The 17,329-nt window shown below is 42.9% G+C and overlaps 1 protein-coding gene across 4 annotated transcripts in view; it reads right to left on the bottom strand.

Moving 5' to 3' along the window:
- The window catches only part of LOC124615423 (GPI ethanolamine phosphate transferase 3), a 103,356-nt gene that overhangs the window by 39,264 nt on the left and 46,763 nt on the right, over positions 1-17,329 (bottom strand). The gene's annotated exons all lie outside the window — the stretch shown is intronic.

Below are 17,329 nucleotides of genomic sequence, written 5' to 3'. Positions count from 1 at the left end.
CTCACACGAATCTCTCAGTCGAAGAAGATAAAGAAGTCAGACTTCGAAAAAACAAGTGAGGCATTGTTCATGTGGTTTACCCAACAGAGACTGAAGGGTGCTCCGATTTCTGGCCCAGTCTTGCAAGAAAAAGCTTTGTTTTTCAGAAACCAGCTACAGGAAGGAGATGACAATTTTGCCGCTAGTGTGGGCTGGTTTGACAAATGCAAGAAGAGGTATGGAGTGCGTCAACTAGACGTATGTGGAGAAAAACTCTCTGGTGGCACTCAGGCCGTTTCAAAATTTATCATCGAGTTTAAAAAAATCATAACTGATGAAAATTTGTCTAATGAACAAATATACAACTGTGATGAAACTGGGCTAAATTTTAAAATGTTACCAGCGAGAACACTTGCTTCTTGTGAAGAAAAAAGTGCTCCTGGGCACAAAAAAAGCAAAGAGCGGCTCACAGTTATGGCAGCTTCAAATGCAACTGGAAACCACAAACTAAAACTAGATGTGATTGGGAAGTCTGCCAAGCCAAGAGCATTCAAGAATGTATCCATCTCAGCTCTTCCGGTTGTCTATACACATCAGAACAATGCCTGGATGAATCAGGAAATCTTCAAGAACTGGTTTTTTAACTCATTTGTACCTGACTGCAACAATTTTTTAAAAGAAAGGGGACTGCCATGCAAAGCAATTTTGCTCATGGATAATGCGTCCTCACATCCAAGTGCAAGAGAACTGCAGTGCGACAGTATCCGTGCCTTGTTTTTCCCACCAAACGTTACCTGTCTCATTCAGCCCATGGATCAGGGCGTTCTGGAATGTCTAAAAATAGTATTGACGGCAATTGCTACAGTCAATCCTGCATTCCGAAGACAACGAAAGCATTGTAGGAGCTTTGAAGAAAGTGAGAAAGTGACTTTGAAGAACATCATGTACTGGATTAGCGAAACTTGGAGCGAAATAAAGTCAGACACAATTTGTAAGTCATGGAGGAAAATTCTACAGGAAAGTATGCCAGACACAGAAACTGAAGATTTAACAGATGAGGACGATCAACCATTGTGTAATTTAATCAGAAGATTGCTAGGTTGTGAAGAGGCAGAAGAGGTGGAAGTAGGCAAGTGGTTAAATTTAGATGAACAGTTGGAAGTGACAGACTTCTATAATTGAAACGGTTCACATTCCATCGCAGTGTGAGAGTGACGAGGCAGAAGCTGCAGGGATGATGAGTCACACCGATGGCTATGCTGCTCTCGAGGCCGGCATATGCTACATGGAACAACAGCCTGAGGCGACACCAACTGACCTCCTGCTCCTGAGACGGTGGCGTGACATTGCCGCAAGGAAACGTTGCAGCTTTGCCAAACAAAAGACACTTCACTATTACTTGTGTAAATAAATAATTATTGTTATTCTGCCAATGCAACTGCATGTGTAAATACTTTTATTTTAATGAAGTTCATATTTTGACCTGTATTACTTACTTACAATATCATAATATTTCTTTTTCCCATTTCAATTTCGATATTTCGATAGTCCGAGTTTTCGATAGTTCGAGGTGGTTCCAGTCCTGTTCACCTCGAACTATCGAGACTCTACTGTAACAGCAAGCAGTTAACATTAGCTTGGTTAGATGGAGATGGTGAGGGGGTAGGGAAGGACACAAGATGATGATGTGAGACACGTCTTCTGCCAGATGACTCAGCACCTGAACAACAGGATGAAAAGAATTCAGAGGGTAGAGCATATAAGGGATAGAGAGCGAGAGGGAGGGAGGGGGGGGGGGGAGGAGAGAGAGAGAGAGAGAGAGAGAGAGAGAGAGAGAGAGAGAGAGAGAGGGGGGGGGGGGGGAGGGGAAGGGGGAGAGGGGGAGAGAGGGAGTCCACATGAGGGAGGGGGGAGGAAGAGTGGCGGGAGAGTACAGTGCACAGTATGGATGGGGAAGGAATGAGAGAAGGGAAAAGGCAAGGTAGGGCACTGGGAAACAAATTAGTGGAGGTTTAGGCCAGGGAGACCAAAAGAGGCAGAATACACGGATGACACAATTCCCACTCGCACAGTTCAGAGAAACTTATGTTGTTAGGGAGTATTGAAATTTCCCGTGTAGTGAAGCAGCTGTAAAAGTCATCAGTGTTGTGGTGTGCCACATTTTCAGTAAATGGGTGGTCAAGTTTGCAGTTGGCCACAGTTGGGCAGTGGCCATTTAAGCAAGTGGGCATTTGGTTACTTGTCATGTCTTCATATAATGCTGTACAGTAACGGCAGCAAAGCTGATATATAACATGGCTGCATGACCTATGACGTGCAGCATTTGAGTAGAGATGGAAAAGGGTATTCCAATGATTGTGTTGGCAGCAGAAAATTACTTTGGGGATGTGGGTATGGTATCCTTCTTCTCAGTGCATAACAAAAGATAGGTGATGCCCTAGTGGAGGATGCGCTGGAGCTCTTCAAGGTCAGGGTGGTACTGGGTGACTAGAGGAGGGCTGGTCGGTGGCTGGTTAACAGGGTTATTGGTGTCAGAGTAGGAAATTTCACAAGTGATCTGTTTATCAAAGAGCTGGATAGGATATTGTCTGCCAATAAAGGTCCCGGTAAGATTATCGATACATATCGACAGCTCCTGCTTTCCACAGCAGATTTGGCATCCACAGTTAGCACGGTTGTAGGGAAGATTCTTTTGTCATGGAACAGGGGACAGCTGTCAAGGTGGAGGTACTGTTGATGGTTGGTGCATGTGATATGAACAAACATATTTATGGAGCCACCTGAGAGGTAGAGATCAAGATGTAGGAAGATGGCTTATTGAGAAGGACAATGTGAAGTGGATTTGGGAACAAGTGTTCAGGTTGTGGAGGAAGGAGCTTCTTGTTATTATCATTTTTGTTGTTGTTGTTGTTGTGGTCTTCAGTCCAAAGACTGGTTTGATGCAGCTCTCCATTCTACTTTATCCTGTGCAAGCCTCTTCATACCTGAATAACTACTGCAACCTACATCCTTCTGAATCTGCTTATTGTATTCATCTCATGGTATGTTTCTACAATTTTTGCACTCCACACTTCCCTCCAGTACCCCTGACGCCTCACAATGTGTCCTACCAACCAGTCCCTTCCTCTAGTCAGGTTGTACCACAAAGTTCTCTTCTCCTCAATTCTATCCAGTGCCCCCTCAGTAGTTATGTGATCTCCCCATCTAATCTTCAGAATTCTTCTGTAGCACCACATTTCGAAAGCTTCTATTTTCTTCTTGTCTAAACTGCTTATCGTCCATGTTTCACTTCCATACATGGCAACACTCAATACAGATACTTTCAAGATGGGATTCCTGACACTTAAATCTATACTCGATGTTAACAAATTTCTCTTCTTCATAAACGCTTTTTTTTGTCATTGCCAGCCTTCATTTTATATCCTCTCTATTTCGACCACCATCAGTTATTTTGCTGCCCAAATAGCAAAGTTCATTTACTATTTTAAGTGCCTTTCCCTAATTTAATTCCCTCAGCATCACCTAACTTAATTTGACTACATTCCATCATTTTGCTTTTGTTGATGTTCATCTTGTATTCTCCCTGCAAGACACTGTCCATTCCATTCAACTGCTCTTCCAGGTCCTTTGCCGTCTCTGACGGAATTACAAAGTCCTCGGCAAACCTCAAAGTTTTTATTTCTTCTCCCTGGACTTTTATTCCTACTCCAAATTTTTCTTTTGTTTCCTTTACTGCTCATTCAATATAGAAATTGAGTAACATCGAAGATAGGCTATACCCTGTCTCACTCCCTTTTCGACCACTGTTTCCTTTCGTGCCCTCGACTCTTATAACTGCCATCTGGTTTCTGTACAAATTATACATAGCCTCTCGCTCCCTGTATTTTACTCCTGCCAACTTTAGAATTTGAAAGAAGGTATTCCAGTCAGTGTTGTCAAAAGCTTTTTCAAAGTCTACAAACGCTATAAACATAGATTTGCCTTTCCTTAACCTATATTCTATGAGAAGTCATAGGGTCAGTATTACCTCGTGCAATCCTACATTTCTCCAGAATCCAAACTGGTCTTCCCCAAGGTCGGCTTCTACCAGTTTTTCCATTCTTCTGTAAAGGATTCATGTTAGTATTTTGCAACCATGACTCAGTAAACTGACAGTTCAGTAATAATCACACCTATCAGCATCTGCTTTCTTTGGAATCGGGATTATTATATTCTGAGAAGGAAAGTTGTTACTCACCATATAATGGAGGTGCTGAGACACAGATAGGCACAACAAAATAACTCTCGCAATTATAGCTTTCGGCCATTAAGGCCTTTGTCAACAATAGACAGACATACTCGCCCACGCTGCTGTGGTTTCAGTTACCTGAGACTGCAGCCGTGTGTGTGTGTGTGTGTGTGTGTGTGTGTGTGTGTGTGCGACTTAATGGCCGAAAGCTGTAATTGTGAGAGTCTTTTAGTTGTGCCTATCTGCAACTCAGCATCTCTGCTATATGGTGAGTAGCAACTTTCCTTCTCATAATGCTGTTACATTCCATCCAAGATTTTCCATTGTTTAGTTATATTCTTCTTGAAGTCAGGACATTTTTCCTGTCTCATACATCTTGATCACTAGATGGAAGAGTTTTGTCATGGCTGGCTCTCCCAAGTAGCTCTAAGGGAATGTTATTTACACCCAGGACCTTGCTTCGACGTAAGTGCATTGTCAAAGTCTTCACGCAGTATCATGTCTCTCTTATCATCATCATCATCATCATCATCATCATCATCATCATCATCATCATCATCATATACTCCTCTTTCATTTCCATAATATTTCCCCCAAGCACGTCACCCTTGTATAGACCCTCTATATACTCCTTCCATCTTTCTGCTCTTCCTTCTTTGCTTACTAGTTCTCTGTCCGAACTCTTGATATTCATAAAGGTGGTTCTCTGATCTCCAAGGGTCTCTCTAATTTTCCTGCAGGGAGCATCCATCTTACCCCAGTGGTATATACTTCTAAATCCTTACATTTGTTCTCTAGCCATTCCTACTTAGCCATTTTGCACTTCCTTTCGATCCCATTTCTTAGACGTTTGTATTCCCTTTTGCCTGCTACATTTATTACATTTTTATATTTTCTCCTTACATCGATTAAATTCAGTATCTCTTGTGTCGCCTAAGGATTCCTAGTAGCCCTCGTCTTTTTACCTACTTGATTCTCTGCTGCCTTCACTATTTCATCTCTCAAAGCTATCCAGTCTTCTTCTACTGTTCTTGTCAATCATTGGTCCCATGTCCTTAAATTCCAGTCTTTTTGCACTTTCTTTGGTTTTAATCTGCAGATCATAACCTACAAATAGTGGTCAGAGTAAACATCTGCCCCTGGAAATGTCTTACATTTTAAAACCTTGTTCCAAAATCTCTCTGTCACAGTTATACAGTGTGGTCCATTGTTTATGACCGGGCCAAATGTCTCACGAAAAAGCGTCAAAAGAAAAAACTACAAAGAACGAAACTCGTCTAGCTTGAAGGGGGAAACCAGATGGTGCTATGGTTGGCCCGCTAGAGGGCGCTGCCATAGGTCAAACGGATATCAACTGCAGTTTTTTAAATGGGAACCCCCATTTTTATTACATATTCATGTAGTACGTAAAGAAATATGAATGTTTTAGTTGGACCACTTTTTTCGCTTTGTAATAGATGGCGCTGTAATAGTCACAAACATAATGGCTCACAATTTTAGACAAACAGTTGGTAACAGGTAGGTTTTTTAAATTAAAATACAGAACGTAGGTATGTTTGAACATTTTATTTAGGTTGTTCCAATGTGATACATGTACCTTTGCGAACTTATCATTTCTGAGAATGCATGCTGTTACAGCATGATTACCTGTAAATACTATATTAATGCAATAAATGTGCAAAATGATGTCTGTCAACCTCAATGCATTTTGCAATACGTGTAACAACATTCCTCTCAACAGCGAGTAGTTCACCTTCTGTAATGTTTGCACATGCATTGACAATGCGCTGACACATGTCAGGTGTTGTTGGTGGATCACGATAGCAAATATCCTTCAACTTTCCCCACAGAAAGAAATCCGTGGACATCAGATCTGGTGAACGTGCAGACCATGGTATGGCTGTGCTGGACATCCATCATGTTGGAAGTACACTGCCATTCTGTCATGCAGTGAAATATCTTGTAGTACCACTGGTAGAACATTATGTAGGAAATCAGCATACATTGCACCATTTAGATTGTCGTCGATAAAATGGGGGCCAATTATCCTTCCTCCCATAATGCCACTTCATACATTAACCGACCAAGGTCGCTGATGCTCCACTTGTCGCAGCCGTTGTGGATTTTCCATTGTCCAATAGTGCATATTATGCCAGTTTATGTTACTGCTGTTGGTGAATGACACTTTGTTGCTAAATAGAAAGCATGCAAAAAATCTGTCATTGTCCGTAATTTCTCTTGTACCTAGTGGCCGAACTGTACATGACATTCAAAGTTGTCGCCATGCAATTCCTGGTGCATAGAAATATGGTACAAATGCAATCGATGTTGATGTAGCATTCTCAACACCGACATTTTTGAGAGTTCCGATTCCCGTGCAATTTGTCTGCTACTGATGTGCGGATTAGCTGTGACAGCAGCTAAAACACCTACTTGGGCATCATCATTTGTTGCAGGTCATGACCGACGTTTCAAATGTGGCTGAACACTTCCTGTTTCCTTAAATAACATAACTATCCGGCGAATGGTCCGGACACTTGGATGATGTCATCCAGGATACCGAGCAGCACACATAGCACACCCCATTGGGCATTTTGATCACAATAGCCATACATCAACAAGATATCAACCTTTTCTGCAATTGGTAAACAGTCCATTTTAACACAGGTACACGAAGCAAATACTGTCTGCACTGGCGGAATGTTACGTGATACCATGTACTTATACGTTTGTGACTATTACAGCGCCATCTATCACAAAGCAAAAAAAGTGGTCCGACTAAAACATTCATATTTCTTTAGATACTACAAAAATATGTAATGAAAAATGAGGGTTCCTATTTTTAAAAACGCAGTTGATATCCGTTACCTATGGCAGCACCATCTAGCGGGCCAACCACAGCGCCGTTTGGTTTCCCCCTTCAAGCTAGACAAGTTTCATTCTTAGTAGTTTTTTCGTTTGATGCTTATTTTGCGAGATATTTGACCCAGTCACTATCAATGGACCACCCTGTATAATCCATCTCAAACCTTCCGGCATCTCCAGATACTTTCCACATATAAAATCTTTCGTCATGATTCTTAAACCAAGTGTTAGCGATGATTACATTGTGCTCTGTGCAAATTTCTACCAGGCGGCTTCCTCTTTCATTCCTTTTCCCCAATCCCTAGTCACTTACTTCTCTTCCATTTCCTACTATCGAATTCCAGTCCCTTATGACTATTAAATTTTCATCTCCCTTAACTATCTGAATAATTTCTTTTATCTCATCATACACATCCTCAGTCTCCTCCACATGAGTCCAGATCATGAAAATGTTATGAATGAATCTGAACCACACAAGGGATTCTAAGCACTGACGTGTTTGAAAGAACGGACACCACACAATGATCTCTTCAGTGAGGATGCACACCAGGCTCAAACTCTTTTGGGAATCGGCACAAAATGCAGCGAGTAATAAGGATAATCAGAAAGGGACACTACATTAGTAGTGCGTGGGAAAGTTGAGAATTTAGGTCTGATGGGAGGCGTGCTAGAGTGGTCCATGCAGTTGCAATGACCACTGTATCTGGAGGGCTCAATGGTCAGAGCATCTGCCAAATAAGCAGGAGACCCGGATTCGAATCCCAGTACAGCACAAATTTTCAACTTTCCCCATTGATTTAAATCAATATCCACTTGTTGCCAATGTCTAAGTCCTCTGTGTCTTAGAGCTAATTAAATTTTTGAGTTTTTTTTTTAAGATTAATTGAATCAAAATGGTTCAAATGGCTCTGAGCACTATGGGACTCAACTGCTGTGGTCATAAGTCCCCTAGAACTGAGAACTACTTAAACCTAACTAACCTAAGGACATCACACACATCCATGCCCGAGGCAGGATTCGAACCTGCGACCGTAGCGGTCGTGCGGTTCCAGACTGTAGCGCCTTTAACCGCTCGGCCACTTCGACCGGCATTAATTGAATCATTTAAGGTCAGGTTTCAAGAAAAATGAAACAACGGAAACTCCAGGTCGGAATATCAACAATATAAAGATAAGGACACATTGCTACTTACTGTAAAGATGACACACTGAGTTGCAGACAGGCACAATGAAAACACTCTTACACATTTAGCTTTAGCCCAATGCCTTTTTCAGGGAAAAAAACACACACACATTCTTCACACAAGCAAGCACACCTCATGCACACATGACTACCACCACTGGCAACTCAGCCCAGAATGCAACTGTCACATTGAATGAGGCCAGCAATCTGAAGGGGGCAGGGAAGGGCGAGGGATAGCAGGGAATGGGTGGGTGGGTGGGTGGGTGGGTGGGTGGGTGAGTGGGTGAGTGGGTGGGTGGGAGGGTGGGGAGGGGGGGGGGGCAAACAGTTGTGTGCAAGGTGTGGGGTAAGTAGGCAATAGGTTACTGTAAGTTGAGGCTGGGATGATTTCAGGAGCAGAGAATGTTTTGTAAGGATAACCCCCATTTGTCAAGTTCAGAAAAGCTGGTGGTGGAGGGGAGGATTCAGATGGCCTGGGCTGTGAAGCAGCCACTGACGTTCAGCTGCATGTTGTGCAACAGGGTGGTCCAATTTGTTCTTGGCTACAGTTCAACAGTGGCCACTCAATATGATGGATGAACCACCCCCTGGCCACCTTCCAGGAGTTCCTTACCTCCAACTTGAGCTCACCGTCCTTCCCTAGAGCCCTTCCTAAAGACACCAATCTTTCGGCAGAAGAGAGGACAGCCATTAACAGCCTCAAAATAGATCCTGTCCTAATGGTCCTATCTGCAGACAGAGGCTCCACCACTGCCATCATGAATCGCAGTGACCATCTGGCGGAAGGTCTCCACCAACTGTCTGACTCATCCGTCTATTAGGTCTGTGCATTCCATCTTAGATGTCCACCATAGCCTCCAATCCCTGCTTAAAACCATAGCCCCTTCCAAGAACCTCTCTGCTCAATCCATTTTTTTCTTCACCCCTACAACATCCTCCACACCCACCTTCTACGGGCTCCCCAAAATCCACTAATCCAACAATCCCAGATGCTCCATAGTAGCTGGTTACTGTGACCCCACTGAAAGAATTTTGGCCCTTATTGACCAAAACCAACCAACTGTCCGAAATCTAGCTTTCCACATCAAAGATACCAACCACTTACTTATACAATTCTCCACCATCCCCAATCCTATAACTCCGGGATCCCTAATCACCACTGTTGATGCCACTTCCCGACACACCATCATCTCTCACGACCGTGGCCTTGGTGCTACTGACCACTACCTTTTTCCAACATCCTTCAGACTCCAATGCACTACCTCATTCCTCATACACCTCACTAAATGTATCCTAACACACACCTACTTCTCCTTTGAAGGGAAGATATATAAACTAAACTGCGGCACATACTTCGGCACCCACATAGCACTTGCCTATGCCAACCTGTTTACAGGCCATCTACAGCAACCTTTCTATCCCCCCAATATGCCAAACCCTTGGTCCAATTCAACTTCATTAATGTTCATGATCTGGACTCAGGGCCTACACTCCCCATCCTCATTCCTTCACAACCTCAACACCTTCTCTCCCATTTGCTTCACCTGGTCCCCTCCTATACCCAGCATGCCACCTTCCTGGAGTTGAGCTAGTCCTCTCTGATAGCTCGATCCACACCTCTATCCACATTAAACCCACCAATCACCAACAGTATCTGCATTTCAACAGCTGCCATCCCTTCCACACCAAAAAGTCCCTCCCATACAGCCTGGCCATGTGGAGATGGCGTATCTGCAGTGTGCCCAATATGCTGAAAACCTCACCAAGGACTCCACAGACAGGCACTCGCCCCCAGACTTAGTCCGCAAACAGATCTCCTGTGACATTTCTCCAGACACACCCAATCCTCCCACCATCCCTAAGAAACAGGTACCACTCCAGACTGGAACAACTGAACCACATCCTTTGTCAGGGTTTTGATTATGTATCATCATATCCTGAAATGAGGGTCATTGTACCAAAGATTCTATCCACTTCTCTTAAAGTAATGTTCCGTCACCCAACCAACCTCCACAATATCTTAAGTCTGCCAACCGCAACCCCTTACCACAGGGATCATATCACTATGCAAGACCCAGGTCAAAGCTGCCCAAACCACCCACCCAGCACTTCCTATTCCAGGTCTGTCATAGGCCTATCCTACACTGCCAGAGACTGAGGCCACCTGTGAAAGCAGCCAGGTCATGTACCAGCTGTGCTGAAATTATTACTCAGCTTTTTATATTGGTATGACTACCAACCAGCTGTACACCAGGATGAAATTCTGCCACTAAACTGTGTCCAAGAGCAAAGTGGACCACGCTGTTGCATAATATGCAGCTGAAAATCATTGGCTGCTTCACACAACCCCGGCCATCTGGGTCCCCCCCCCCCCCCCCCCACCACCAGCTTTTCTGAACTTTGGAGGGGGGAGTTATACTTACTACATGTTCTCCAATCATGAAGTTATCCCAGCCTCAATCCGTCACCACATCTGCCACAGAACACAGCTTCTACCCCAATCCCCCCCCCCCTCCCCCAACAAACCTATCTCCTAATCCCTCCTAATCCCTATTCACGTCCCCTCACCCTTATTGTGTGCTGCCCTCCACCAATGCACCTGTCCATCATTCCCTTCCCTGCCCTTCTGCCTTGCCACCCCCCCCCCCCATCCCCCATCCTTTCATAGTCTCCCGAAGCTGCACCTGGCAGTCTTGTCATGCTTTCCTCCTGCTCACTACGCCAGACAGCACTCTCCTCCCCCCCCCCCCCCCCCCCCCGCACACTCATACCCTGCTATCCCTTGGCTTGCTGATGTTGGCAGGCACATGTGTATGAGGTGTGCTTGCTTGTGTGAATGAATATGTGTGTGTGTGTGTGTGTGTGTGTGTGTGTGTGTGTATTTCATTTCTGAAGAAGGCTTTGGCCAAAAGCTAAATGTGTAACCGTCTTTTTGTTGTGCCTATCTGCAATTCAACATGTCATCTTTACCTTGAGTAGCAATCTATCCTTTTCCTTATACTGTTGATTTTTTAAGAGAAATGGTTAATCCAGTAATGAGGTGGATCAAGTACTCCATCCAAGATGGAGAAAACCTGGACTAATAGAAACAACGGCTGTCAACTGGGACAGTTTTCTTTCTGCACATTAATAAAATTACAGATTGCATTGGGAGTGTGTTGGGGAAGTATGTGGAAAGGATATCCAGACCAATCAGGAAGATAAAGGAATGCTTCAGAATGACAGAAATTGTACGGCACCAACTAGTAACTTCTGGCACATACAAAATTTCATGATTTCATGTAGCTGAGGGCAAGTATACATTGAAACCACAAAAAGAACTGATAACAACTACTTAACAAAAAAAATAAAATTCCCTGAGATGGGCGTTTTGTAGAAGATAACGCATTATTCTGCTCACATGTATATATAGGCTATAGAGAGTCGCAACCAAAATACTAATTTGAATAGAAAAGTCCCTAAAATGATTAAATCAAATAAAGTATGGATATTGACTTTGCTTCAACAGAATGACAATCTACTACTTTCAATCAAGAATAATGGGGGTGGACAGTGTTAATCACACAATCTGCATCATTTGATGAATGGTGGTGTCCTCTATGCTGATCTATGGGCGGTAGGGGGGGGGGGGGGCATTGAGCCCTGGTTGTAGTTGTCGTTTTACCTCCAAATATGTCTCCCTAGGTCAGAGATGAAACTTCAGGGAATAGCTTTATATGAGGGAGGATCAAATATAAATGGTATTTTTGTTCCTGAACATCAACAGTAGGTAGGGCTGGCCCTACACTTCTGCTATGCTTAGGTGGGACCGTTAGAAGTGAGGAGAGAGTGCTGTTAGATAAATCCTACTGTTTCATCAGTAACGCTCATGATATCTTAGCAACAGGTGCACCCCTCCATTGCGCAACGCATAATCATCAAATTTCTTGCATGTGAAGGAGTTACAGCAGCAGAAATTTGCCAAAGATTGACTGCACAGTTTGGTGATAAAACATTATCAAGGACACATGTTTACCTGGCATAAAAAATTCAAGGAAGGACAAGAACATGTGGAAAATCATCAACAAGATCGCCCTCGGACCAGCATTACAGACACGTCATTTGTGCGGTTAAAGACATTATTGACGACCATCGACGAGCAAGAATATCAGAAATTACACAAAAAGTCAGAATCATCGCAAACGACCTACAGTTCCGTAAAGTGTGTTTCAGATCAGTCCCTTAACTTTTGACCAAAAATCTGAAGTTGAGACATCTGGAGGACTGTCAGAGGCTTACAGCAAGGTTTGCAGAAGATGACGCATTTTTGAGTCGGATCGTCACCTGCGACGAAACATGGGTTCACCACTACAATCCAGAATCCAAACAAGCCAGTAAGAAGTGGCGGAGGAGGAAAGTGGAGGCAGCACCAGTGAAAGCCAAGACTCAACTGTCAGCTGGCAAGATTCTTTCAAAAGTTTTTTTCGATCAGCAAGGTGTCTTGCTGATTGACTTTTTGTATGAGAGATGCACAATCAATGCTGCTTAGTACTGCGAACTGTTGAACAAGGTGAGAGTTGCATATCACCGCAAAAGACGAGACCAATCGATTCGACGGGTCATCTTTCTCCACGACAATGCACGACCCCACACTGCAGCTCTAACTGCTACAAGATACAGAAAATGCACTGGACTACACTTGATCATCCTCCTTACAGCCCAGACTTACCACCGTGTGATTCCCATTTATTCAGACTGCTTAAAGAAGCTCTAGGATTAATCATGGATTTTGATTAATCTCAGGAATGCTGTAGAGGGACACACTGAATATTTAGCTAGCAGTTTTTCATGCCATGGTCCCTACTTCCTGAGGAAATCAATGTTGAAGTTTTGCGAATATTTCCTATACTCAAACCATTAGTCATGTTTCACCCAAGCTTGTGTAGCACAGTGGCTAAGGTTCAGTCTTACCACACTAGCATTACAGGTTAAATTCCTGCCTCAGAACTATTATGCCTCCCCCTTCCCTCAAGTTCATCATACAGAATATCATTAAATGGAACATGTCATGCAGAATTATTGAAAAAGAGTTATTTTCGCTGAAGGAATTTCATTAATAAAACAATCATTACAGCACACTCTCCTCAACTGTCTACTCCGTTTGTGCTTCATAGTTAAAATTGTAAATATTTAAATAACATTTGCTTCCTGTATTTCCTGTACATGATCTCACCTCTTGTTGTCCCCTCTCCTCATGGATCATGGAACTCTCAGGCTCTGTAAACCACCTGGTGGCATTTGTTGCCAGCATCAGTTGTTTGCGACACTCGTCAGTGCTGTGTTTGTCATAAGAGTAACGTGAAATGGAAGGAGCAAATGATTCTACAGAAGGACAGCCAAATGAAGAACCATTGGAAGTAGAAGTTTGTGATGGGCAATCGAAAGACGAAATCACTAACGCCATTAAATACACCAAAAGATTGCTTCACAATTTGAATATTCTTACAAATACACCTCCGAGCACAATTTCCACTAATTCCATTGCAATTGGAGTTTGAAGAGTTTGCAGTCACATGGAGTCTCTCAACTGAAACATAAAGCAGCTCTCTATCAATGGAAAACAAAATGTAGAATGAGGAGGAAACCATTTTGATATGTGGAAAACTAGTGACTGTGAAACATCCGAATGACTCCCCAAAGCTAGGTAGAACATGGAGCAGGTAAACCACATTGACAATAAACGCACTTCATACATGCTGTAAAAGAGAACAATTTGTGAAAATATTGTCTTTTTTTCTGTGATCAGGTAACAACACAGACTCTGCAAAAATGGGCAATGAACGCTCCTTTTCCACTTTCATCAGATAATTTCAATTTTCTGAGCAGCTTAGCTTGGATCGAGCAATTTAAAAATGTTGTTGTTGTGGTCTTCAGTCCTGAGCCTGGTTTGATGCAGCTCTCCATGCTACTCTATCCTGTGCAAGCTTTTTCATCTCCCAGTACCTACTGCAACCTAGATCCTTCTGAATCTGCTTAGTGTATTCATCTCTTGGTCTCCCTCTACGATTTTTACCCTCCACGCTGCCCTCCAATACTAAATTGGTGATCCCTTGATGCCTCAGAACATGTCCTACCAACCGATCCCTTCTTCTGGTCAAGTTGTGCCACAAACTTCTCTTCTCCCCAATCCTATTCAATACTTCCTCATTAGTTATGTGATCTACCCATCTAATCTTCAGCATTCTTCTGTAGCACCACATTTCGAAAGCTTCTATTCTCTTCTTGTCCAAACTATTTATCGTCCATGTTTCACTTCCATACATGGCTACACTCCATACGAATACTTTCAGAAATGACTTCCTGACACTTAAATCAATACTGGATGTTAACAAATTCCTCTTCTTCAGAAACGCTTTCCTTGCCATTGCCAGCCTACATTTTATATCCTCTCTACTTCGACCATCATCAGTTATTTTGCTCCCCAAATAGCAAAACTCCTTTACTACTTTAAGTGTGTCATTTCCTAATCTAATACCCTCAGCATCACCCGACTTAATTAGACTACATTCCATTATCCTTGTTTTGCTTTTGTTGATGTTCATCTTATATCCTCCTTTCAAGACACTGTCCATTCCATTCAACTGCTCTTCCAAGTCCTTTGCTGTCTCTGACAGAATTACAATGTCATCGGCGAACCTCAAAGTTTTTATTTCTTCTCCATGAATTTTAATACCTACCCCGAATTTTTCTTTTGTTTCCTTTACTGCTTGCTCAATATACAGATTGAACAACATCGGGGAGAGGCTACAACCCTGTCTTACTCCCTTCCCAACCACTGCTTCCCTTTCATGTCCCTCGACTCTTATAACTGCCATGTGGTTTCTGTACAAATTGTAAATAGCCTTTCGCTCCCTGTATTTTACCCCTGCCACCTTCAGAATTTGAAAGAGAGTATTCCAGTCAACATTGTCAAAAGCTTTCTCTAAGTCTACAAATGCTAGAAACGTAGGTTTGCCTTTCCTTAATCTTTCTTCTAAGATAAGTCGTAAGGTCAGTATTGCCTCACGTGTTCCAGTGTTTCTACGGAATCCAAACTGATCTTCCCCGAGGTTGGCTTCTACTAGTTTTTCCATTCGTCTGTAAAGAATTCGTGTTAGTATTTTGCAGCTGTGACTTATTAAGCTGATAGTTCGGTAATTTTCACATCTGTCAACACCTGCTTTCTTCGGGATTGGAATTATTATATTCTTCTTGAAGTCTGAGGGTATTTCGCCTGTTTCATACATCTTGCTCACCAGATGGTAGAGTTTTGTCAGGACTGGCTCTCCCACGGCTGTCAGTAGTTCCAATGGAATATTGTCTACTCCGGGGGCCTTGTTTCGACTCAGGTCTTTCAGTGCTCTGTCAAACTCTTCACGCAGTATCGTATCTCCCATTTCATCTTCATCTACATCCTCTTCCATTTCCACAATATTGTCCTCAAGTACATCGCCCTTGTATAGACCCTCTATATACTCCTTCCACCTTTCTGCTTTCCCTTCTTTGCTTAGAACTGGGTTTCCATCTGAGCTCTTGATATTCATACAAGTCGTTCTCTTATCTCCAAAGGTCTCTTTAATTTTCCTGTAGGCGGTATCTATCTTACCCCTAGTGAGATAGGCCTCTACATCCTCACATTTGTCCTCTAGCCATCCCTGTTTAGCCATTTTGCACTTCCTGTCGATCTCATTTTTGAGACGTTTGTATTCCTTTTTGCCTGTTTCACTTACTGCATTTTTATATTTTCTCCTTTCATCAATTAAATTCAATATTTCTTCTGTTACCCAAGGATTTCTACTAGCCCTCGTCTTTTTACCTACTTGATCCTCTGCTGCCTTCACTACTTCATCCCTCAAAGCTACCCATTCTTCTTCTACTGTATTTATTTCCCCCATTCCTGTCAATTGCTCCCTTATGCTCTCCCTGAATCTCTGTACAACCTCTGGTTCTTTCAGTTTATCCAGGTCCCATCTCCTTAAATTCCCACCTTTTTGCAGTTTCTTCAGTTTTAATCTACAGGTCATAACCAATAGATTGTGGTCAGAGTCCACATCTGCCCCTGGAAATGTCTTACAATTTAAAACCTGGTTCCTAAATCTCTGTCTTACCATTATATAATCTATCTGATACCTTTTAGTATCTCCAGGGTTCTTCCATGTATACAACCTGCTTTCATGATTCTTAAACCAAGTGTTAGTTATGATTATGTTGTGCTCTGTGCAAAATTCTACCAGGCGGCTTCCTCTTTCATTTCTGTCCCCCAATCCATATTCACCTACTATGTTTCCTTCTCTCCCTTTTCCTACACTCGAATTCCAGTCACCCATGACTATTAAATTTTCGTCTCCCTTCACAATCTGAATAATTTCTTTTATTTCATCATACATTTCTTCAATTTCTTCGTCATCTGCAGAGCTAGTTGGCATATAAACTTGTACTACTGTAGTAGGTGTGGGCTTCGTATCTATCTTGGCCACAATAATGCGTTCACTATGCTGTTTGTAGTAGCTTACCCGCATTCCTATTTTCCTATTCATTATTAAACCTACTCCTGCATTACCCCTATTTGATTTTGTGTTTATAACCCTGTAGTCACCTGACCAGAAGTCTTGTTCCTCCTGCCACCGAACTTCACTAATTCCCACTATATCTAACTTCAACCTATCCATTTCCCTTTTTAAATTTTCTAACCTACCTGCCCGATTAAGGGATCTGACATTCCACGCTCCGATCTGTAGAACGCCAGTTTTCTTTCTCCTGATAACGACATCCTCTTGAGTAGTCCCCGCCCGGAGATCCGAATGGGGGACTATTTTACCTCCGGAATATTTTACCCAAGAGGACGCCATCATCATGTAATCATACAGTAAAGCTGCATGCCCTCGGGAAAAATTACGGCTGTAGTTTCCCCTTGCCTTCAGCCGTTCGCAGTACCAGCACAGCAAGGCCGTTTTGGTTATTGTTACAAGGCCAGATCAGTCAATCATCCAGACTGTTGCCCTTGCAACTACTGAAAAGGCTGCTGCCCCTCTTCAGGAACCACACGTTTGTCTGGCC

Source organism: Schistocerca americana, chromosome 5 (genome assembly GCF_021461395.2).
Source record: "Schistocerca americana isolate TAMUIC-IGC-003095 chromosome 5, iqSchAmer2.1, whole genome shotgun sequence".
In the NCBI taxonomy this organism is placed as follows: Eukaryota; Metazoa; Arthropoda; class Insecta; order Orthoptera; family Acrididae; genus Schistocerca; species Schistocerca americana.
This window is presented reverse-complemented; position numbering and strand designations above follow the sequence as displayed.